The following is a 27,197-nucleotide window of genomic DNA, read 5'->3' as shown; positions in this document are numbered from 1 at the left end:
AACCGATCTGGCTCACGTCGATCTGAACTCAGATCATGTAAGATTTCAAAGGTCGAACAGACCTATACACCAAGCTTCTGCACCTAGATAAAATCTTAATCCAACATCGAGGTCGCAATCTCTCTTGTCGATATGAACTCTCAAAAAAAATTACGCTGTTATCCCTGAGGTAACTTAGTCTAACAATCATTAATAAAGGATCATAAAAATACTTAAAAGTAATTATATAAAAAAGAGTTTATTTTATCTTCTCGTCGCCCCAACGCAACAATTAAATAGCAAATTCATTCATTGTCAACTACAAAAATTACTACCTAAATATAAAGATCTACAGGGTCTTATCGTCCTTTTAAATTATTTAAGCCTTTTCACTCAAAAGTAAAATTCAATATTACGAATAAAGACAGTCTTCCACTCGTCCAACCTTTCATACAAGCCCACAATTAAAGGACTAATGATTATGCTACCTTCGCACGGTCAAGATACCGCGGCCGTTTAAAACCTCACTGGGCAGGTCAGACCTTTTATTTTAACAAAAGGACATGTTTTTGATAAACAGGCGGAGGAAATCTTTGCCGAATTCCTTTAATCATCCTCTCTAATATACTAATAACACCATTATAAATCGCCTTAACTAATTCAAAGCAAAAGTACAGTAATAAATTAAATGTAGTAAAATATGATAAATAACTCAAATAAGTTATAACAAAATTACAAATGATGGCTACTTCTAAGCCCACATCTTTCATTTAATATAAAACCACATTATAAATAGTACAAGTAAAGAGCAAATCCCCCTTACTATTACTCACGGCAAAACTACAAAAATTAAGTCTACAACAAGTCTAGCCGCGGCTGAATTAAATTCAATTCCTGTACAACCAGATATAATGGAAACCGAAAGGCATCTCACCGCTAAAATAAAATTTACAAATAGTATACTACCTATAATACCATAATATTTTAGCTCTTTCCATTTCGGGAAATAATTATATAATAATATTATTTAGTGTTCCCTGATACAAAAGGTACAACATTCCATATCTTCTTCTCCTCAAATAAAATTTCACTTATTTAAACATTCCCTTACGGTACTAATTAACTATAATATCAACATATTAACTCTATACCCTATACAATAACATCAATTAAAGTTGATTCACTTAATTCCAATAAAAATTAAATTTATATAAATAAGTATATCCTTCAATCAAAATAATCTGAATTGCACAGAAACCTCCTCGATGTAAACGAATAGCTCAACTAACAAGCTCTATTTTGCTATCAATTCAATCTAGGCACACCTTCCGGTACACCCACTATGTTACGACTTATCTCACCTAAACAAATGAGAGCGACGGGCGATGTGTACATATCCTAGAGCCCTACTCATAATAGCAATATAACCAATATTACATTCAAATCCACCTTCATTTAAATCATTTCATAATAAAATTCGTATAAACATTCTATTGTAACCCATCTCCTCTTACCAATAAGCTGCACCTTGACCTGAAGTCTTTCTCAATAAAGATAATGAAGGTTTATGACCTCTCCTTAATACCTTCAACTACGGCGGTATACAAACTGCCAACAATAGTAAGTAAAATATATCGTGGATTGTCGATTACGGGACAGATTCCTCTGAACAGTCTAAAATACCGTCAAATCCTTTGAGTTTCAAGAACATAACTACTATTACCCAGGTATTACATTTTACATTAAAAATAATAGGGTATCTAATCCTAGTTTAACAAATAATTTCATAGCTTCAAACATAGAATTCATTATTATTAAATAATAATTTCACCTAAAAATAAAAAGACAAAATCCTATAGCTCAAACTTATAACTACACCTTAACCGTCAATACTCTTCCCTTCGGCCCCCTCGTCTCACCGCGGCAGCTGGCACGAATTTCGCCGGGTCTTACTAAACCTTAACTGTTTCAAACACTAATTAATAAACAAAACCAAGTACTGCGACCAATTATACCTCATTATTTACCTTTAAGATAAATAATACTTACTTCTTATTCAAAAGATTACATGTACAACTAGATAAACAAGAGAAGAAAAGCCAGGATAATACTTTATTATTAACTTATAACGCTAAAATAAATAATTATTAGTTATGTATTTAATCCAATTGATAAAAATTAGTATTAATTAAAACCTGTCTCCCCCTTGTCTAGGATACAATTTTGTTTTTTTCCCCCCTCAAACAAAATTGTATCCTATACAAGTATATTTATTTTCTCCTTACACATATGCTGTAAAAACTAGCATATTCTGGATACGTTAAGCTTATTAATATACCTTTAGCCGGTATCTCAGGCTAATTAAGAGGATCTAATAGATTTTCAAGTTTTAATTATTATTAATATATAATATTTCTAAATTTAATTATTATAACACAATACTCATCTATTTAAATTCTCAAATACTTTTATAAATAATTATTAAATAATAAGATGCCTGATTAAAGGATTATCGTGATAGGATAAATCAAGTATTTCAATATACTCTTATTACACCTAAAAGAATTAAACTTTCACCTTCGATATCAAAAATCAACGTGCATCATACACTAAAGCGTAGAAAGATAAGCTAAGATAAGCTAGTGGGCTCATACCCCGCATATGAAGATTACTCTTCTTTTTCTAATGCTCACTAACCCTAAAACTCTTTTATTCTCTACAACACTTGTGTTAGGAACCCTTATTTCCTTAACTTCCTCATCATGATTTGGTACTTGAATTGGTCTCGAAATTAATCTTCTATCATTCATCCCCCTAATTTCAAAGACCAACAATCAACGTCACACCGAATCTGCTTTAAAATACTTTTTAGTACAAGCCATTGCAAGATCCTTACTTTTAATAGCAATTATCTTACTCTATATAGGACTCCAAACTACATATTATTTAATCACTATTTCCTTACTTTTTAAAATAGGAGCAGCCCCTCTTCACTTCTGAATGCCCGAAGTAATAGAGGCTATACTCTGAATAGACTGCATTATTTTAATAACATGACAAAAACTAGCACCCCTCGGTCTATTATCCTACAGCTTAAATCCTACAAATCTAATCTATCTAACCTTAATCTTATCTCTAGTAGTAGGCTCAATCGGAGGCTTAAATCAAACATCACTACGCAAAATTATAGCATTTTCATCTATTAACCACACTGGATGAATACTCATGGCCCTTCTACTAAGTGACATAGCATGATCTCTCTACTTCTTATTCTACGCTTTACTTTCAATAATAGCAGTCACCCTTTTTGCAATAAACAAAATATTCCATATTAATCAAACTTTCTCTAATAAAATCATTGTAACAACAAAATTAGCTATCTTTACTAGCCTTTTATCTTTGGGAGGTCTTCCGCCATTTTTAGGATTCTTGCCTAAGTGAATCATCATTATAAAAACTGCTGAGCAAATATCATTTATTATTCTCACCCTAATAGTAATAACAGCACTAATTTCTCTTTTCTACTATATACGAATTGCCTATGCTGCTTTCATCATTAATCACTATAATCAAACATGAACATCTTTAATGAAAAAAAGCCTAGAAACATCAATTAGATCAATATTTATTATTATCTCATTAAGAGGCATAATTATTTTACCTCTAACTGTCAACATCCTTTAAACAAAGACTTTAAGTTAAAAAAACTAATGGCCTTCAAAGCTATAAATAAAAGGCAACCTTTTAGGTCTTAGTATATATTAACTACTACTCCGGAATTGCAGTCCGACATCATAAATATTGACTATAAAACCTAATAGGAGGTTTATTAACCATAAATAGATTTACAATCTACCACCTAATACTTCGGCCATCCTATTTAATTTTACTTGCAACGATGATTATTTTCTACAAATCATAAAGATATTGGTACAATATATTTGATCTTTGGGGCTTGAGCAGGAATAGTAGGAACATCATTAAGTCTTCTCATTCGAGCAGAACTTGGCCGACCAGGTAGCTTAATTGGTGACGACCAAATTTATAACGTAATTGTCACCGCTCATGCTTTCATTATAATTTTCTTCATAGTTATGCCAATTATAATTGGAGGCTTTGGTAATTGATTAGTCCCTTTAATATTAGGAGCACCCGATATGGCATTTCCTCGCCTAAACAACATAAGATTCTGATTATTACCACCTTCATTAACTCTACTATTAACAGGAAGAATTGTAGAGAGTGGTGCTGGAACCGGATGAACTGTATATCCCCCTCTTTCCAGTGCCATTGCCCACGCCGGAGCCTCCGTTGACCTTTCTATTTTCTCCCTCCATTTAGCTGGTGTATCCTCAATTCTAGGGGCCGTAAATTTTATTACAACCGTAATTAACATACGAACTCCTGGAATAACTTTAGAGCGAATACCATTATTCGTTTGATCTGTAGTAATCACTGCTGTGCTACTTCTTCTATCTCTTCCTGTATTAGCAGGAGCTATTACAATACTTCTAACTGACCGGAATCTTAATACTTCCTTTTTTGACCCTTCAGGAGGAGGAGATCCAATTTTATATCAACACCTATTTTGATTCTTTGGTCATCCTGAAGTTTACATTTTAATTCTTCCGGGATTTGGTATAATTTCACATATTGTAACCCAAGAAAGTGGTAAAAAGGAAACATTTGGCGTTTTAGGAATAATTTATGCAATACTGGCAATTGGATTCCTAGGATTTATTGTCTGGGCTCATCATATATTCACTGTTGGTATAGACGTTGATACTCGCGCCTACTTTACTGCTGCCACAATAATCATTGCTGTTCCTACAGGAATTAAGGTATTCAGATGAATTGCCACACTTCATGGAGCACAAATAACTTACTCACCTTCAATCTTATGAACTTTAGGTTTTATTTTCCTATTTACTGTTGGAGGCCTCACGGGAGTTGTATTGGCAAATTCATCCTTAGACATTGTTCTCCATGACACTTATTATGTAGTAGCACACTTTCATTATGTACTATCTATGGGTGCTGTATTTGCTATCATAGCAGGACTTATCCATTGATTCCCCCTATTCAGAGGAACAACAATAAATCCTACATGACTAAAAATTCAATTTTTAGTAATATTCATAGGAGTAAACATCACATTCTTTCCTCAACATTTCTTAGGTTTAAGTGGGATACCTCGCCGGTACTCAGATTATCCAGATGCCTACACTACATGAAATATAGTATCAAGTATTGGCTCATTCCTTTCCTTCGTCGCCGTATTAGTACTTGTAATTATTATGTGAGAAGCCTTTGCGAGAGCTCGACCAGTAGTCTTCTCGGACCAACAAACAACATCCTTAGAATGATTCCAGAACTTGCCGCCAGCAGAGCATAGTTATGCAGAACTTCCCTTATTAACAAACTTCTAAGGTGGCAGATAAGTGCGTTGGGCCTAAGCCCCAAACATAAGAATAAACATCTTCTTTAGAAATGGCCATTTGAAATCAACTAGGACTTCAAGATGCAGCGTCCCCTGTAATAGAACAAATAGTATTTTTTCATGATCATACAATACTCATTGTAACTATAATTACAGTCCTCGTAGGCTATCTACTAGCCTCTCTCCTACCAAATACATATATTAACCGTAATTTATTAGAAGGCCAAACCCTAGAAACTATTTGAACAATTTTGCCTGCTATTACACTAATCTTTATCGCCCTCCCATCTTTACGACTCTTATACTTACTAGACGAAATTCACCAGCCAGCAATTACCCTTAAAACAATTGGACACCAATGATACTGAAGTTATGAATATTCCGACTTCTCCTTAACAGAATTTGATTCTTACATGGTACCCATCAATGAAATAAATCCTAATTCATTTCGTCTTCTAGATGTAGACAATCGCATCGTATTACCTATTAATATTGACATTCGTATTCTAATTACCGCTGCTGATGTTCTTCACTCATGAGCTATGCCTGCCTTTGGCATTAAAGCAGATGCCACCCCAGGACGTTTAAATCAAGTAGCAGCTAATATTACACGCACAGGCTTATTTTTCGGTCAATGTTCAGAAATTTGTGGTGCAAATCATAGTTTCATACCAATTGTTGTTGAGGCCTGCCCTCATTCAGTATTTATTAACTGAATAACAAAAATAATACAAGAACTTTCATTAGGTGGCTGAAAGTAAGCAATGGTCTCTTAAACCAAAAAATAGTAAAGTAACAATTACTCCTAATGGAAAAATTAGTTAAATTATAACATAAGCATGTCAAGCTTAAATTACTACTTAATAGTATTTTTCTATTCCACAAATATCTCCCCTAAAATGACTCATCTTATTTATTATATTTTCCTTGTGCTACCTCTTATTTGCATCTATTATATATTTTAATTCAAACACGCCTCACCCTTCCTTAGATAGCACTAACATTAAAAAAACAACTATAAACTGAAAGTGATAACAAATCTTTTTTCAACATTTGATCCCTCTACTTCAATTATAAATATGTCATTTAATTGACTTAGAACAGTAATTGGACTTCTAATTATTCCAATCCCATTTTGATTTCTACCAGGACGTCCAAACATTTTATGAAATAAAATTACCCTAACCCTTCATAAGGAATTCAAGACTATTCTTGGTCCTACTAGTCATCAGGGAAGAACCTTCCTATTCATTTCTTTATTCTCCTTCATCCTATTTAATAATTTTATAGGTCTATTCCCTTATGTATTTACCAGCTCTAGACATTTAACTTTTACGTTAACTCTCGCCCTGCCTCTTTGAATAAGTTTCATAATCTATGGCTGAATTAACCACACTCAACATATATTTGCACATCTCGTCCCTTCTGGGACTCCGGCCCCTCTCATACCCTTTATAGTATGCATTGAAATGATTAGTAACATCATTCGACCTGGCACCCTAGCTGTTCGATTAATAGCAAATATAATTGCGGGACATCTCCTCTTAACCTTACTAGGTAATACAGGCCCTTCTTTATCTCTTTCCATACTTTCATTACTAATAATCGGACAAATTACTCTTCTAATACTAGAATCTGCTGTCGCAGTAATCCAATCATATGTATTCGCCGTTCTAGTCACACTATATTCAAGAGAAGTTACTTATGTCAGCACCACAAAATCACCCTTACCACCTTGTTGATCAAAGCCCCTGACCACTTACTGGAGCTCTAGGGGCCTTAATTACAACCACAGGTCTCACTAAGTGATTTCATCAATATGACCCTTCCCTATTTTTCCTAGGTATACTAATTACACTATTAACCATAATTCAATGATGACGGGATGTGACTCGAGAAGGAACATATCAAGGATTACACACTATGCAAGTCACATTAGGACTTCGGTGAGGCATAATCCTATTTATTATTTCTGAGGTATTCTTTTTCGTTTCATTTTTTTGGGCCTTCTTTCATAGTAGATTAGCACCAACAGTAGAAATTGGATCTTTCTGACCTCCAGCAGGCATCGTCCCATTCAACCCAATACATATTCCCTTACTCAATACGGCAATCCTACTCGCCTCAGGAGTTACTGTAACATGAGCTCATCACAGATTAATAGAAGGTAATCACACTCAAGCCACTCAAGGTCTACTACTCACAATCCTCCTTGGCCTATATTTTACTGCACTACAAGCATACGAATATTATGAAGCCCCATTCACTATTGCAGACGCTGTTTACGGCTCAACATTCTTTATAGCAACAGGCTTCCACGGTCTTCACGTTATCATTGGTTCTACATTCCTAGCCACTTGTTTATTACGTCACCTCTTATCACATTTTTCTCCTACGCACCATTTTGGATTTGAAGCTGCTGCCTGATACTGACATTTTGTAGATGTAGTGTGACTATTCCTTTATATTTCTATTTATTGATGAGGAGGTTAGCCTATTTAATATATATAGTATATTTGACTTCCAATCAAAAAGATCATTTAAATGAAATAGGCAATTAATACAGTTCTAACAACTGGTCTATTTACTATCATTATTTCCCTAATCGTTATAACTATTTCAACTCTCCTTTCCAAAAAAGTTATTAATGACCGAGAAAAAAATTCCCCTTTTGAATGTGGATTCGACCCTAAATCATCGGCCCGAATTCCTTTCTCATTACGATTCTTCCTTATTGCTGTAATCTTCCTCATCTTTGATGTAGAAATTGCCCTTCTACTCCCAATAACAATTACTATTAACAATACTAATACATTATCTTGATCTCTCGTTAGATTAACATTCCTAGTAATTCTCTTAGTGGGCCTTTATCATGAATGAAATCAAGGATCTCTAACATGAGCCGATTAATAAAATGGGATAATAGTTAAATATAATATTTGGTTTGCATCCAAAAGGTGTTGCTGTCAACTTATCTCATAAGTAGGAAGCAAACAATTGCACTCAGTTTCGACCTGAACCTTTGGTCTCTTGACCCCTGCTTGTTAGTTGAAGCCAAAAAGAGGCATTTCACTGTTAATGATACTATTGGGTATTTCTATCACCCCAACTAAGGAGATGTGAATAATCAAGAAGAAGCTGCTAACTTTATCTTTAGCGGATTGTACCGTTAACATCTCTTAATATAAATAATTATAGCCCCCTTAGTATAAATATTACATTACCTTTTCGGGGTAAAAAAGAGAGTGCTCTTCTCAGGGATTATATTTAGGGAATATAATTCTTCTTAGTATCTTCAATACTATGCTTTCAGTATAAGCTACCCAAATACACAAATATAAAGAAACAAAGGAAAATTGTAAAGATTAAAAAAATTAATAAATACATTTTAAATAAATTATCTTGTGAATGTTGAATTAATATTGAACCGTCCTTAAAACTACTATACATTCCTTGAGCACCAAGACATTCTCTCCACCCTTGATCAATATTATTATAATATGCACCCCCTATATATAAAGGTAATTTAATAATATAATTTGTTGATAAATAAGGTAAAAATCACATGCTTCCTATTATCGTAGAACTAAGATAAAATTTCATACACACTAAAGACTGCCCGATAGAATAGCTTGATAATAAAATACCAACCCACAAACCTACTACACTCACAAGTAGAGCACCCATTTTTAGATGTAAAGGTAGAACAACACAATTAACACCAGGAAAAATTAGTCAACTTAATGTCGCACCTCCTAAAATTGCTATTACTACCAATCCTAATATTCCCTTACATATCACTCAACCTTCATTATCACTAATAGAATGAATATTAGCACCTCCAAAGCCCTTTCCCGTTAAATAAAATCTTAAACGTACTGAATAACATACAGTTAGGCCTGTAGAAAAAAATAATAAGAAAAAGCTGACTACATTAATTAAAGACAAAGAAGAAATTTCCAAAATTAAGTCCTTAGAATAAAATCCAGCTAAAAATGGTATACCACATAAAGCTAAATTAGCTACATTTAAACAAGATAAAGTGAGTGGTATCTGACTTACAAGTGCTCCTATTCTACGAATATCTTGTGTATCACCCACACCATGAATAATTGCTCCCGCACATAAAAAAAGTAACGCCTTAAATAAGGCATGTGTCAATAAGTGAAAAAAAGCTAATACAGGAAATCCCATAGACAAAATTATTATTATAAGACCAAGCTGGCTTAAAGTAGATAAAGCAATAATCTTCTTTAAGTCATACTCGTAATTAGCACCAATGCCGGCCATAAACATTGTCAATCCTGATAATAAAAGCAATACATCTCCTATATAAACACTCAATAAAACATCTCTAAAACGAATTAACAAATAAACTCCAGCAGTTACAAGTGTGGAAGAGTGAACTAATGCTGATACTGGTGTAGGAGCAGCTATTGCTGCTGGTAATCACGCAGAAAAAGGGATTTGTGCACTTTTCGTTATTGCTGCCAAAATAATCAAACTAGAAATAATTACTATCTCATTTTTATTTAAAACTCTATGCAAATAAAAAACATAATTTCAACTTCCATAATTTAATATTCAAGCAATAGCTAATAAAATTGCTACGTCTCCAATACGATTAGAAAGGGCAGTCAACATACCTGCATTATAAGACCGCACATTTTCATAATAAATTACTAAACAGTATGATACTAACCCTAGCCCGTCCCAACCAAGTAGGATTCTAATTAGATTAGGGGAAACAATTAATAAAACTATTGAAAGAACAAATATTAATACGAGCATAATAAACCGATTAAGATATCGCTCGGATGCCATATACTGTTCACTGTAATAAATTACTATTCTAGAAATATAAAGTACAAATCTTATAAATATAAATGACATTCAGTCAAATAGAAAAGTTATAATAATTTTATTTCTATTAAAAGAAATAACTTCTCATTCAATAAATACACTATATCTATTAATTAAAAAACTCAAGCCCATTATGAATAAAAGAATACTTATTCTATTTAAAAAGACAAATCTAGTCATACAAATTGAAAAAGGTCAAACCATGGCCTAAGGGCAACTAAACCTTCTTTAGTTCCACAAACTAAAATTTTATTCTAAACTACTCAAGCAGTTACAGTCATAAGAATCTTGGTCCTGCAAAAAAAATTAATAAATTTAAAGGCAACCAATGTAATATCAATAATAAATATTCTCGCACACTCCCTCCTCAACAAGAATATAAATTAGAATAAGGTATTCCATGTTGGGTATATGAATATAAATATAGTCTATAAGCAGCTCTAAAAAAAGAAAGCAAAGCTAATCCTAACATACTCAATCAAGATCAACCAACAATTCTATTTAACAAACTAATTTCTCCTAATAAATTTAATGTTGGTGGTGCAGCTATATTAGCAATTCTTAATAAAAATCATCACAACCCTAAACTCGGTATAAAAGATAGTATTCCGCGATTAATTAACAGTCTTCGACTTCCTAAACGTTCATAAGAAATATTAGCAAGACAAAATAATCCTGAAGAACACAGGCCGTGAGCAATTATTAATGTAAGAGCACCTCTAAATCCTCATAGTCCCATCGTTAGTAAGCCTATCAACACTAAGCCTATATGGGCAACAGAAGAATAAGCAATTAAAGACTTTACATCAACTTGTCGTAAACATACTAATCTAACTGATCAAATACCCACAACTCTAATACCAAATCAAATTAAATTTATGCTTACAGCTACATTTTCCATAAAATACATAATACGCAATAATCCGTACCCTCCTAGCTTCAATAAAACCCCAGCCAAAATTATTGAACCACTTACAGGTGCTTCAACATGTGCTTTAGGTAGCCAAAGATGAACTAAAAATATAGGCATCTTAATTAAAAAAGCAATAACTAAAGCAAAATATCACATATAATATGTAATTCCTAAATCTATTACACTTCTCATATTAATTATTAATAAACTACCCTTAATATATTCTAAATAGAAAATACCAATCAAAAGTGGAAGTGAAGCAAACAGGGTATAAAATAATAAATATATGCCTGCCTGTACTCGTTCGGGCTGATAACCTCAGCCCAAAATTAAAAATAATGTAGGAATTAAAGAACCCTCAAAAAAAATAAAATATAAACAATCTAGAAGAAGAAAATCTCAAGTAAAGTAAAATAAGTAGTAATAAAACTAAACTAATAAAGCTTGCACTATAAAATGAACTTCTCAAGACACCTTCTCTAGCCATAATTATAAGAATAACGATTCAAATACTTAATAAAATCAATGAATAGCTCAAACTATCACTTCACAAATAATAGCCCACCTCCCAAGGAACTAATCCTATACTATTTCTTATTATAAATAAAAAACAAACTCCAATAAGACAAAACTGAACAACTCACCATAATTTAAAATTAAAACCTAAAGGTATCAAAAACAATATAAATATTAAATATTTTAGCATCGTAACACAACTAAAGAATTCAAATAATCACCTCCATGAGTTCGCACAATAGATACCAAAATTGATAGACCCAAACTACCCTCACAAACACTAAAAGTTAGAAACAATAAACAAAAATAATTTTCAACATACAGGCTACCTAAAGAATAAGATAGAAGTAAAAAACTTATCAACACAATAAATTCAAGTCTTAATAAAACCATCAATAAATGCTTACGTTGAATAACAAAACAAGCTATTCCTAAAATAACTAGAAAACAAGAAAATAAAATAAATAATATTTTCATAAGCTTTTATAGTTTAATTAAAACGTTGGTCTTGTAAACCATTAATGAACAAAATTCTAAAAGCATCAAGAGAAAGTACAAACCTATCTTTAGTCCCCAAAACTAATATTTTAATAAACTACCTCTTGAAATTAAAATAACCTGAATATTACTAATAATTTTAGTAGTTTTAAGATTCATTCTAATTCAAATATCTCACCCCCTCTCAATAGGACTAATGCTTATTATTAACACCATTACTACTTGCTTAATTATTTCAACCATAAGAGAATCCCCTTGATTTTCTTACATCCTATTTCTAGTGTTTTTAGGAGGTATATTGGTTTTATTTATTTATGTTACAAGACTAGCATCAAATGAAATATTTACTCTAACACCTAGCCTTTTCTTACTAATTTCTTTAGCTCCTCTCCTCCTAATCCTTATAATAATCATTGACCCTCTTATACTTCCAAATATAATTTCATTACCAGACCCACAGCACTACACAACTAATTATCAAGAAATTCCCGGCATAAAATTTTATATAACATCAATCTTAATAAATACTATTATATTAGCAACATATCTATTTATTACACTAATTGCAGTAGTAAAGATCACTTCACTATACCAAGGCCCTCTTCGGCCCTCTAAGTCATATGTCAACACCAATTCGCTTACATCACCCTCTTTTTAAAATTGCTAATAACGCTTTGGTAGACCTTCCAGCTCCTATCAACATTTCATATTGATGAAATTTTGGTTCTCTTCTCGGCTTATGCTTAATTATTCAAATTGCTACTGGACTATTTCTAGCAATACATTATGTATCAAGTATTGAATTAGCTTTCAACAGAGTAATTCACATCTGTCGAGATGTAAACTTTGGGTGGCTTTTACGTACTTTGCATGCTAATGGAGCATCTTTTTTTTTCATTTGTCTTTACTTACATGTTGGTCGAGGAATATACTATGGCTCTTACCTTTACCTTCATACTTGAAGAGTAGGGGTTGCCATTTTACTGCTAGTAATAGCAACTGCTTTTGTGGGTTATGTCCTACCTTGAGGTCAAATATCTTTTTGAGGAGCAACAGTTATTACGAATCTATTATCAGCTATTCCCTACTTAGGAACAATGTTAGTACAATGAATTTGAGGGGGGTTTGCTGTAGATAATGCCACTTTAAATCGATTCTTTGCCTTCCATTTTCTCTTACCTTTTATTGTAGCTGCCATGTCCATGGTACACCTCCTATTTCTCCACCAAACAGGATCTAACAACCCTCTTGGCCTTAACAGAAACCAAGATAAAATTCCCTTCCACCCCTATTTTTCGACTAAGGACACTATTGGATTTTTAACAATAATAACAGCCTTAATATTACTTACCCTTTGAAATCCTTATATACTAGGAGATCCTGAAAATTTCACCCCCGCAAATCCATTAGTCACACCAGTACATATTCAACCAGAATGATACTTCCTATTTGCTTATGCCATTCTTCGTTCCATTCCTAATAAGCTTGGGGGGGTTATTGCCTTAGTAATATCAATCCTCATTCTAATAATTATGCCATTTTTTCATACTAGAAAAATACGAGGACTACAATTTTATCCTATTAACCAAATTATATTCTGAATTATAGTTAGCACTGTAATCCTTTTAACTTGAATTGGGGCTCGACCAGTCGAAGATCCTTACATTCTAACAGGTCAAATTCTTACAGTTATCTACTTCGCTTACTTCTTATTTGTTCCATATCTCTCCTCCTTATGAGATTTCTTACTAAATAAAACTTAGTTCTTTGGCTGAGAATAAGCATATGTTTTGAAAACATACAACAGAGCAAAGCTCTAAGAACTTATTCTCAATTTAATACACTTAAATTAAAAGAGAAATAAAAAGAAGCTTTATGCCCCCTAGAAATAAAAGATAATTAAGGGACAAGGGCAAAAAACACTTTCAAGCAAGGTATATTAATTTGTCATACCGAAACCGTGGTAACGTCCCTCGTACCCAAATAAACCCAAAAGAAATAAATACTACCTTACAAAAAAATAAAACAGAAAAAATATCATACCCTAAAAACAAAACGCTAAATAAGGCTCTCATAAACAAAATACTAGCATATTCAGCTATAAAAATAAGAGCAAATCCCCCTGCTCTATACTCAATATTAAACCCAGAGACAAGTTCTGACTCACCTTCTGCAAAATCAAAGGGAGTACGATTAGTTTCAGCTAAACAAGAAGCAAATCAAACTAATGCCAAAGGAAACGTGATTCATAAAAACCATAACTCTTCTTGATAATAACCAAAATTCAGCAATCTATATCTCTCAGCTAAAAATACAAAAGATAACAAAATTAAAGCCAAACTAACCTCATAAGAAATAGTTTGTGCTACTGCTCGGAGACCTCCTAACAAAGAATATGAAGAATTGGAAGATCAACCAGCAATTATTACAGTATACACACCCATACTCGTACAACATAAAAAAAATAATAAACCTAAAGAAAAAGTCAATATAACACTTAAATAAGGAATTCTTAATCATACTAACAAGGATAAAAACAAACTAAAAACAGGAGCTAGATAATAAGGATAATAATTAGATATAGTAGGGAAAACCTGCTCCTTAGTAAACAGCTTAATTGCATCTGCAAAAGGCTGAGGCAAGCCACAAATACCCACCTTATTAGGTCCCCGGCGAATTTGAATATATCCTAAAACCTTTCGTTCTAATAAAGTTAGAAATGCGACACCAATTAAAACACAAATAATCAAAATCAAATAAGAAACCACACCTATAATATAATCATAATACATTATTACCTGGACTCAATTCATCCATTATTAGATCCTAAATCTAATGCACTTATCTGCCAAAGTAATCCTCATTTACTTTTATTCCCTAAAAATAAATATTACTAGTACTTGGTCCTTTCGTACTAAAATACTATTGTTAATAAAGGATAGAAACCGATCTGGCTCACGCCGATCTGAACTCAGATCATGTAAGATTTCAAAGGTCGAACAGACCTATACACCAAGCTTCTGCACCTAGATAAAATCTTAATCCAACATCGAGGTCGCAATCTCTCTTGTCGATATGAACTCTCAAAAAAAATTACGCTGTTATCCCTGAGGTAACTTAGTCTAACAATCATTAATAAAGGATCATAAAAATACTTAAAAGTAATTATATAAAAAAGAGTTTATTTTATCTTCTCGTCGCCCCAACGCAACAATTAAATAGCAAATTCATTCATTGTCAACTACAAAAATTACTACCTAAATATAAAGATCTACAGGGTCTTATCGTCCTTTTAAATTATTTAAGCCTTTTCACTCAAAAGTAAAATTCAATATTACGAATAAAGACAGTCTTCCACTCGTCCAACCTTTCATACAAGCCCACAATTAAAGGACTAATGATTATGCTACCTTCGCACGGTCAAGATACCGCGGCCGTTTAAAACCTCACTGGGCAGGTCAGACCTTTTATTTTAACAAAAGGACATGTTTTTGATAAACAGGCGGAGGAAATCTTTGCCGAATTCCTTTAATCATCCTCTCTAATATACTAATAACACCATTATAAATCGCCTTAACTAATTCAAAGCAAAAGTACAGTAATAAATTAAATGTAGTAAAATATGATAAATAACTCAAATAAGTTATAACAAAATTACAAATGATGGCTACTTCTAAGCCCACATCTTTCATTTAATATAAAACCACATTATAAATAGTACAAGTAAAGAGCAAATCCCCCTTACTATTACTCACGGCAAAACTACAAAAATTAAGTCTACAACAAGTCTAGCCGCGGCTGAATTAAATTCAATTCCTGTACAACCAGATATAATGGAAACCGAAAGGCATCTCACCGCTAAAATAAAATTTACAAATAGTATACTACCTATAATACCATAATATTTTAGCTCTTTCCATTTCGGGAAATAATTATATAATAATATTATTTAGTGTTCCCTGATACAAAAGGTACAACATTCCATATCTTCTTCTCCTCAAATAAAATTTCACTTATTTAAACATTCCCTTACGGTACTAATTAACTATAATATCAACATATTAACTCTATACCCTATACAATAACATCAATTAAAGTTGATTCACTTAATTCCAATAAAAATTAAATTTATATAAATAAGTATATCCTTCAATCAAAATAATCTGAATTGCACAGAAACCTCCTCGATGTAAACGAATAGCTCAACTAACAAGCTCTATTTTGCTATCAATTCAATCTAGGCACACCTTCCGGTACACCCACTATGTTACGACTTATCTCACCTAAACAAATGAGAGCGACGGGCGATGTGTACATATCCTAGAGCCCTACTCATAATAGCAATATAACCAATATTACATTCAAATCCACCTTCATTTAAATCATTTCATAATAAAATTCGTATAAACATTCTATTGTAACCCATCTCCTCTTACCAATAAGCTGCACCTTGACCTGAAGTCTTTCTCAATAAAGATAATGAAGGTTTATGACCTCTCCTTAATACCTTCAACTACGGCGGTATACAAACTGCCAACAATAGTAAGTAAAATATATCGTGGATTGTCGATTACGGGACAGATTCCTCTGAACAGTCTAAAATACCGTCAAATCCTTTGAGTTTCAAGAACATAACTACTATTACCCAGGTATTACATTTTACATTAAAAATAATAGGGTATCTAATCCTAGTTTAACAAATAATTTCATAGCTTCAAACATAGAATTCATTATTATTAAATAATAATTTCACCTAAAAATAAAAAGACAAAATCCTATAGCTCAAACTTATAACTACACCTTAACCGTCAATACTCTTCCCTTCGGCCCCCTCGTCTCACCGCGGCAGCTGGCACGAATTTCGCCGGGTCTTACTAAACCTTAACTGTTTCAAACACTAATTAATAAACAAAACCAAGTACTGCGACCAATTATACCTCATTATTTACCTTTAAGATAAATAATACTTACTTCTTATTCAAAAGATTACATGTACAACTAGATAAACAAGAGAAGAAAAGCCAGGATAATACTTTATTATTAACTTATAACGCTAAAATAAATAATTATTAGTTATGTATTTAATCCAATTGATAAAAATTAGTATTAATTAAAACCTGTCTCCCCCTTGTCTAGGATACAATTTTGTTTTTTTCCCCCCTCAAACAAAATTGTATCCTATACAAGTATATTTATTTTCTCCTTACACATATGCTGTAAAAACTAGCATATTCTGGATACGTTAAGCTTATTAATATACCTTTAGCCGGTATCTCAGGCTAATTAAGAGGATCTAATAGATTTTCAAGTTTTAATTATTATTAATATATAATATTTCTAAATTTAATTATTATAACACAATACTCATCTATTTAAATTCTCAAATACTTTTATAAATAATTATTAAATAATAAGATGCCTGATTAAAGGATTATCGTGATAGGATAAATCAAGTATTTCAATATACTCTTATTACACCTAAAAGAATTAAACTTTCACCTTCGATATCAAAAATCAACGTGCATCATACACTAAAGCGTAGAAAGATAAGCTAAGATAAGCTAGTGGGCTCATACCCCGCATATGAAGATTACTCTTCTTTTTCTAATGCTCACTAACCCTAAAACTCTTTTATTCTCTACAACACTTGTGTTAGGAACCCTTATTTCCTTAACTTCCTCATCATGATTTGGTACTTGAATTGGTCTCGAAATTAATCTTCTATCATTCATCCCCCTAATTTCAAAGACCAACAATCAACGTCACACCGAATCTGCTTTAAAATACTTTTTAGTACAAGCCATTGCAAGATCCTTACTTTTAATAGCAATTATCTTACTCTATATAGGACTCCAAACTACATATTATTTAATCACTATTTCCTTACTTTTTAAAATAGGAGCAGCCCCTCTTCACTTCTGAATGCCCGAAGTAATAGAGGCTATACTCTGAATAGACTGCATTATTTTAATAACATGACAAAAACTAGCACCCCTCGGTCTATTATCCTACAGCTTAAATCCTACAAATCTAATCTATCTAACCTTAATCTTATCTCTAGTAGTAGGCTCAATCGGAGGCTTAAATCAAACATCACTACGCAAAATTATAGCATTTTCATCTATTAACCACACTGGATGAATACTCATGGCCCTTCTACTAAGTGACATAGCATGATCTCTCTACTTCTTATTCTACGCTTTACTTTCAATAATAGCAGTCACCCTTTTTGCAATAAACAAAATATTCCATATTAATCAAACTTTCTCTAATAAAATCATTGTAACAACAAAATTAGCTATCTTTACTAGCCTTTTATCTTTGGGAGGTCTTCCGCCATTTTTAGGATTCTTGCCTAAGTGAATCATCATTATAAAAACTGCTGAGCAAATATCATTTATTATTCTCACCCTAATAGTAATAACAGCACTAATTACTCTTTTCTACTATATACGAATTGCCTATGCTGCTTTCATCATTAATCACTATAATCAAACATGAACATCTTTAATGAAAAAAAGCCTAGAAACATCAATTAGATCAATATTTATTATTATCTCATTAAGAGGCATAATTATTTTACCTCTAACTGTCAACATCCTTTAAACAAAGACTTTAAGTTAAAAAAACTAATGGCCTTCAAAGCTATAAATAAAAGGCAACCTTTTAGGTCTTAGTATATATTAACTACTACTCCGGAATTGCAGTCCGACATCATAAATATTGACTATAAAACCTAATAGGAGGTTTATTAACCATAAATAGATTTACAATCTACCACCTAATACTTCGGCCATCCTATTTAATTTTACTTGCAACGATGATTATTTTCTACAAATCATAAAGATATTGGTACAATATATTTGATCTTTGGGGCTTGAGCAGGAATAGTAGGAACATCATTAAGTCTTCTCATTCGAGCAGAACTTGGCCGACCAGGTAGCTTAATTGGTGACGACCAAATTTATAACGTAATTGTCACCGCTCATGCTTTCATTATAATTTTCTTCATAGTTATGCCAATTATAATTGGAGGCTTTGGTAATTGATTAGTCCCTTTAATATTAGGAGCACCCGATATGGCATTTCCTCGCCTAAACAACATAAGATTCTGATTATTACCACCTTCATTAACTCTACTATTAACAGGAAGAATTGTAGAGAGTGGTGCTGGAACCGGATGAACTGTATATCCCCCTCTTTCCAGTGCCATTGCCCACGCCGGAGCCTCCGTTGACCTTTCTATTTTCTCCCTCCATTTAGCTGGTGTATCCTCAATTCTAGGGGCCGTAAATTTTATTACAACCGTAATTAACATACGAACCCCTGGAATAACTTTAGAGCGAATACCATTATTCGTTTGATCTGTAGTAATCACTGCTGTGCTACTTCTTCTATCTCTTCCTGTATTAGCAGGAGCTATTACAATACTTCTAACTGACCGGAATCTTAATACTTCCTTTTTTGACCCTTCAGGAGGAGGAGATCCAATTTTATATCAACACCTATTTTGATTCTTTGGTCATCCTGAAGTTTACATTTTAATTCTTCCGGGATTTGGTATAATTTCACATATTGTAACCCAAGAAAGTGGTAAAAAGGAAACATTTGGCGTTTTAGGAATAATTTATGCAATACTGGCAATTGGATTCCTAGGATTTATTGTCTGGGCTCATCATATATTCACTGTTGGTATAGACGTTGATACTCGCGCCTACTTTACTGCTGCCACAATAATCATTGCTGTTCCTACAGGAATTAAGGTATTCAGATGAATTGCCACACTTCATGGAGCACAAATAACTTACTCACCTTCAATCTTATGAACTTTAGGTTTTATTTTCCTATTTACTGTTGGAGGCCTCACGGGAGTTGTATTGGCAAATTCATCCTTAGACATTGTTCTCCATGACACTTATTATGTAGTAGCACACTTTCATTATGTACTATCTATGGGTGCTGTATTTGCTATCATAGCAGAACTTATCCATTGATTCCCCCTATTCAGAGGAACAACAATAAATCCTACATGACTAAAAATTCAATTTTTAGTAATATTCATAGGAGTAAACATCACATTCTTTCCTCAACATTTCTTAGGTTTAAGTGGGATACCTCGCCGGTACTCAGATTATCCAGATGCCTACACTACATGAAATATAGTATCAAGTATTGGCTCATTCCTTTCCTTCGTCGCCGTATTAGTACTTGTAATTATTATGTGAGAAGCCTTTGCGAGAGCTCGACCAGTAGTCTTCTCGGACCAACAAACAACATCCTTAGAATGATTCCAGAACTTGCCGCCAGCAGAGCATAGTTATGCAGAACTTCCCTTATTAACAAACTTCTAAGGTGGCAGATAAGTGCATTGGGCCTAAGCCCCAAACATAAGAATAAACATCTTCTTTAGAAATGGCCATTTGAAATCAACTAGGACTTCAAGATGCAGCGTCCCCTGTAATAGAACAAATAGTATTTTTTCATGATCATACAATACTCATTGTAACTATAATTACAGTCCTCGTAGGCTATCTACTAGCCTCTCTCCTACCAAATACATATATTAACCGTAATTTATTAGAAGGCCAAACCCTAGAAACTATTTGAACAATTTTGCCTGCTATTACACTAATCTTTATCGCCCTCCCATCTTTACGACTCTTATACTTACTAGACGAAATTCACCAGCCAGCAATTACCCTTAAAACAATTGGACACCAATGATACTGAAGTTATGAATATTCCGACTTCTCCTTAACAGAATTTGATTCTTACATGGTACCCATCAATGAAATAAATCCTAATTCATTTCGTCTTCTAGATGTAGACAATCGCATCGTATTACCTATTAATATTGACATTCGTATTCTAATTACCGCTGCTGATGTTCTTCACTCATGAGCTATGCCTGCCTTTGGCATTAAAGCAGATGCCACCCCAGGACGTTTAAATCAAGTAGCAGCTAATATTACACGCACAGGCTTATTTTTCGGTCAATGTTCAGAAATTTGTGGTGCAAATCATAGTTTCATACCAATTGTTGTTGAGGCCTGCCCTCATTCAGTATTTATTAACTGAATAACAAAAATAATACAAGAACTTTCATTAGGTGGCTGAAAGTAAGCAATGGTCTCTTAAACCAAAAAATAGTAAAGTAACAATTACTCCTAATGGAAAAATTAGTTAAATTATAACATAAGCATGTCAAGCTTAAATTACTACTTAATAGTATTTTTCTATTCCACAAATATCTCCCCTAAAATGACTCATCTTATTTATTATATTTTCCTTGTGCTACCTCTTATTTGCATCTATTATATATTTTAATTCAAACACGCCTCACCCTTCCTTAGATAGCACTAACATTAAAAAAACAACTATAAACTGAAAGTGATAACAAATCTTTTTTCAACATTTGATCCCTCTACTTCAATTATAAATATGTCATTTAATTGACTTAGAACAGTAATTGGACTTCTAATTATTCCAATCCCATTTTGATTTCTACCAGGACGTCCAAACATTTTATGAAATAAAATTACCCTAACCCTTCATAAGGAATTCAAGACTATTCTTGGTCCTACTAGTCATCAGGGAAGAACCTTCCTATTCATTTCTTTATTCTCCTTCATCCTATTTAATAATTTTATAGGTCTATTCCCTTATGTATTTACCAGCTCTAGACATTTAACTTTTACGTTAACTCTCGCCCTGCCTCTTTGAATAAGTTTCATAATCTATGGCTGAATTAACCACACTCAACATATATTTGCACATCTCGTCCCTTCTGGGACTCCGGCCCCTCTCATACCCTTTATAGTATGCATTGAAATGATTAGTAACATCATTCGACCTGGCACCCTAGCTGTTCGATTAATAGCAAATATAATTGCGGGACATCTCCTCTTAACCTTACTAGGTAATACAGGCCCTTCTTTATCTCTTTCCATACTTTCATTACTAATAATCGGACAAATTACTCTTCTAATACTAGAATCTGCTGTCGCAGTAATCCAATCATATGTATTCGCCGTTCTAGTCACACTATATTCAAGAGAAGTTACTTATGTCAGCACCACAAAATCACCCTTACCACCTTGTTGATCAAAGCCCCTGACCACTTACTGGAGCTCTAGGGGCCTTAATTACAACCACAGGTCTCACTAAGTGATTTCATCAATATGACCCTTCCCTATTTTTCCTAGGTATACTAATTACACTATTAACCATAATTCAATGATGACGGGATGTGACTCGAGAAGGAACATATCAAGGATTACACACTATGCAAGTCACATTAGGACTTCGGTGAGGCATAATCCTATTTATTATTTCTGAGGTATTCTTTTTCGTTTCATTTTTTTGGGCCTTCTTTCATAGTAGATTAGCACCAACAGTAGAAATTGGATCTTTCTGACCTCCAGCAGGCATCGTCCCATTCAACCCAATACATATTCCCTTACTCAATACGGCAATCCTACTCGCCTCAGGAGTTACTGTAACATGAGCTCATCACAGATTAATAGAAGGTAATCACACTCAAGCCACTCAAGGTCTACTACTCACAATCCTCCTTGGCCTATATTTTACTGCACTACAAGCATACGAATATTATGAAGCCCCATTCACTATTGCAGACGCTGTTTACGGCTCAACATTCTTTATAGCAACAGGCTTCCACGGTCTTCACGTTATCATTGGTTCTACATTCCTAGCCACTTGTTTATTACGTCACCTCTTATCACATTTTTCTCCTACGCACCATTTTGGATTTGAAGCTGCTGCCTGATACTGACATTTTGTAGATGTAGTGTGACTATTCCTTTATATTTCTATTTATTGATGAGGAGGTTAGCCTATTTAATATATATAGTATATTTGACTTCCAATCAAAAAGATCATTTAAATGAAATAGGCAATTAATACAGTTCTAACAACTGGTCTATTAACTATCATTATTTCCCTAATCGTTATAACTATTTCAACTCTCCTTTCCAAAAAAGTTATTAATGACCGAGAAAAAAATTCCCCTTTTGAATGTGGATTCGACCCTAAATCATCGGCCCGAATTCCTTTCTCATTACGATTCTTCCTTATTGCTGTAATCTTCCTCATCTTTGATGTAGAAATTGCCCTTCTACTCCCAATAACAATTACTATTAACAATACTAATACATTATCTTGATCTCTCGTTAGATTAACATTCCTAGTAATTCTCTTAGTGGGCCTTTATCATGAATGAAATCAAGGATCTCTAACATGAGCCGATTAATAAAATGGGATAATAGTTAAATATAATATTTGGTTTGCATCCAAAAGGTGTTGCTGTCAACTTATCTCATAAGTAGGAAGCAAACAATTGCACTCAGTTTCGACCTGAACCTTTGGTCTCTTGACCCCTGCTTGTTAGTTGAAGCCAAAAAGAGGCATTTCACTGTTAATGATACTATTGGGTATTTCTATCACCCCAACTAAGGAGATGTGAATAATCAAGAAGAAGCTGCTAACTTTATCTTTAGCGGATTGTACCGTTAACATCTCTTAATATAAATAATTATAGCCCCCTTAGTATAAATATTACATTACCTTTTCGGGGTAAAAAAGAGAGTGCTCTTCTCAGGGATTATATTTAGGGAATATAATTCTTCTTAGTATCTTCAATACTATGCTTTCAGTATAAGCTACCCAAATACGCAAATATAAAGAAACAAAGGAAAATTGTAAAGATTAAAAAAATTAATAAATACATTTTAAATAAATTATCTTGTGAATGTTGAATTAATATTGAACCGTCCTTAAAACTACTATACATTCCTTGAGCACCAAGACATTCTCTCCACCCTTGATCAATATTATTATAATATGCACCCCCTATATATAAAGGTAATTTAATAATATAATTTGTTGATAAATAAGGTAAAAATCACATGCTTCCTATTATCGTAGAACTAAGATAAAATTTCATACACACTAAAGACTGCCCGATAGAATAGCTTGATAATAAAATACCAACCCACAAACCTACTACACTCACAAGTAGAGCACCCATTTTTAGATGTAAAGGTAGAACAACACAATTAACACCAGGAAAAATTAGTCAACTTAATGTCGCACCTCCTAAAATTGCTATTACTACCAATCCTAATATTCCCTTACATATCACTCAACCTTCATTATCACTAATAGAATGAATATTAGCACCTCCAAAGCCCTTTCCCGTTAAATAAAATCTTAAACGTACTGAATAACATACAGTTAGGCCTGTAGAAAAAAATAATAAGAAAAAGCTGACTACATTAATTAAAGACAAAGAAGAAATTTCCAAAATTAAGTCCTTAGAATAAAATCCAGCTAAAAATGGTATACCACATAAAGCTAAATTAGCTACATTTAAACAAGATAAAGTGAGTGGTATCTGACTTACAAGTGCTCCTATTCTACGAATATCTTGTGTATCACCCACACCATGAATAATTGCTCCCGCACATAAAAAAAGTAACGCCTTAAATAAGGCATGTGTCAATAAGTGAAAAAAAGCTAATACAGGAAATCCCATAGACAAAATTATTATTATAAGACCAAGCTGGCTTAAAGTAGATAAAGCAATAATCTTCTTTAAGTCATACTCGTAATTAGCACCAATGCCGGCCATAAACATTGTCAATCCTGATAATAAAAGCAATACATCTCCTATATAAACACTCAATAAAACATCTCTAAAACGAATTAACAAATAAACTCCAGCAGTTACAAGTGTGGAAGAGTGAACTAATGCTGATACTGGTGTAGGAGCAGCTATTGCTGCTGGTAATCACGCAGAAAAAGGGATTTGTGCACTTTTCGTTATTGCTGCCAAAATAATCAAACTAGAAATAATTACTATCTCATTTTTATTTAAAACTCTATGCAAATAAAAAACATAATTTCAACTTCCATAATTTAATATTCAAGCAATAGCTAATAAAATTGCTACGTCTCCAATACGATTAGAAAGGGCAGTCAACATACCTGCATTATAAGACCGCACATTTTCATAATAAATTACTAAACAGTATGATACTAACCCTAGCCCGTCCCAACCAAGTAGGATTCTAATTAGATTAGGGGAAACAATTAATAAAACTATTGAAAGAACAAATATTAATACGAGCATAATAAACCGATTAAGATATCGCTCGGATGCCATATACTGTTCACTGTAATAAATTACTATTCTAGAAATATAAAGTACAAATCTTATAAATATAAATGACATTCAGTCAAATAGAAAAGTTATAATAATTTTATTTCTATTAAAAGAAATAACTTCTCATTCAATAAATACACTATATCTATTAATTAAAAAACTCAAGCCCATTATGAATAAAAGAATACTTATTCTATTTAAAAAGACAAATCTAGTCATACAAATTGAAAAAGGTCAAACCATGGCCTAAGGGCAACTAAACCTTCTTTAGTTCCACAAACTAAAATTTTATTCTAAACTACTCAAGCAGTTACAGTCATAAGAATCTTGGTCCTGCAAAAAAAATTAATAAATTTAAAGGCAACCAATGTAATATCAATAATAAATATTCTCGCACACTCCCTCCTCAACAAGAATATAAATTAGAATAAGGTATTCCATGTTGGGTATATGAATATAAATATAGTCTATAAGCAGCTCTAAAAAAAGAAAGCAAAGCTAATCCTAACATACTCAATCAAGATCAACCAACAATTCTATTTAACAAACTAATTTCTCCTAATAAATTTAATGTTGGTGGTGCAGCTATATTAGCAATTCTTAATAAAAATCATCACAACCCTAAACTCGGTATAAAAGATAGTATTCCGCGATTAATTAACAGTCTTCGACTTCCTAAACGTTCATAAGAAATATTAGCAAGACAAAATAATCCTGAAGAACACAGGCCGTGAGCAATTATTAATGTAAGAGCACCTCTAAATCCTCATAGTCCCATCGTTAGTAAGCCTATCAACACTAAGCCTATATGGGCAACAGAAGAATAAGCAATTAAAGACTTTACATCAACTTGTCGTAAACATACTAATCTAACTGATCAAATACCCACAACTCTAATACCAAATTTAATTAAATTTATGCTTACAGCTACATTTTCCATAAAATACATAATACGCAATAATCCGTACCCTCCTAGCTTCAATAAAACCCCAGCCAAAATTATTGAACCACTTACAGGTGCTTCAACATGTGCTTTAGGTAGCCAAAGATGAACTAAAAATATAGGCATCTTAATTAAAAAAGCAATAACTAAAGCAAAATATCACATATAATATGTAATTCCTAAATCTATTACACTTCTCATATTAATTATTAATAAACTACCCTTAATATATTCTAAATAGAAAATACCAATCAAAAGTGGAAGTGAAGCAAACAGGGTATAAAATAATAAATATATGCCTGCCTGTACTCGTTCGGGCTGATAACCTCAGCCCAAAATTAAAAATAATGTAGGAATTAAAGAACCCTCAAAAAAAATAAAATATAAACAATCTAGAAGAAGAAAATCTCAAGTAAAGTAAAATAAGTAGTAATAAAACTAAACTAATAAAGCTTGCACTATAAAATGAACTTCTCAAGACACCTTCTCTAGCCATAATTATAAGAATAACGATTCAAATACTTAATAAAATCAATGAATAGCTCAAACTATCACTTCACAAATAATAGCCCACCTCCCAAGGAACTAATCCTATACTATTTCTTATTATAAATAAAAAACAAACTCCAATAAGACAAAACTGAACAACTCACCATAATTTAAAATTAAAACCTAAAGGTATCAAAAACAATATAAATATTAAATATTTTAGCATCGTAACACAACTAAAGAATTCAAATAATCACCTCCATGAGTTCGCACAATAGATACCAAAATTGATAGACCCAAACTACCCTCACAAACACTAAAAGTTAGAAACAATAAACAAAAATAATTTTCAACATACAGGCTACCTAAA

The 27,197-nt window shown here is 32.7% G+C and overlaps 1 long non-coding RNA gene and 4 pseudogenes across 1 annotated transcript; all 5 read right to left on the bottom strand.

Moving 5' to 3' along the window:
- Positions 1-338: 338 nt before the first annotated feature.
- On the bottom strand, positions 339-17,363 carry LOC145662232 (uncharacterized). The gene is made up of 2 exons (XR_014127015.1): positions 17,010-17,363; positions 339-1,937 (listed from the first exon to the last, which is right to left on the bottom strand). It is a non-coding gene; the product is annotated as an uncharacterized LOC145662232 (long non-coding RNA).
- LOC145662712 (NADH-ubiquinone oxidoreductase chain 5 pseudogene) lies at positions 8,772-10,462 on the bottom strand (annotated as a pseudogene).
- LOC145662091 (NADH-ubiquinone oxidoreductase chain 4 pseudogene) lies at positions 10,560-27,117 on the bottom strand (annotated as a pseudogene).
- On the bottom strand, positions 23,900-25,614 carry LOC145662812 (NADH-ubiquinone oxidoreductase chain 5 pseudogene; annotated as a pseudogene).
- LOC145662231 (NADH-ubiquinone oxidoreductase chain 4 pseudogene) lies at positions 25,639-27,053 on the bottom strand (annotated as a pseudogene).
- Positions 27,118-27,197: the final 80 nt, after the last annotated feature.

Source organism: Thermobia domestica, chromosome 10 (assembly GCF_964235325.1).
Source record: "Thermobia domestica chromosome 10, izTheDome1.hap1.1, whole genome shotgun sequence".
NCBI lineage: Eukaryota > Metazoa > Arthropoda > Insecta > Zygentoma > Lepismatidae > Thermobia > Thermobia domestica.
This window is presented reverse-complemented; position numbering and strand designations above follow the sequence as displayed.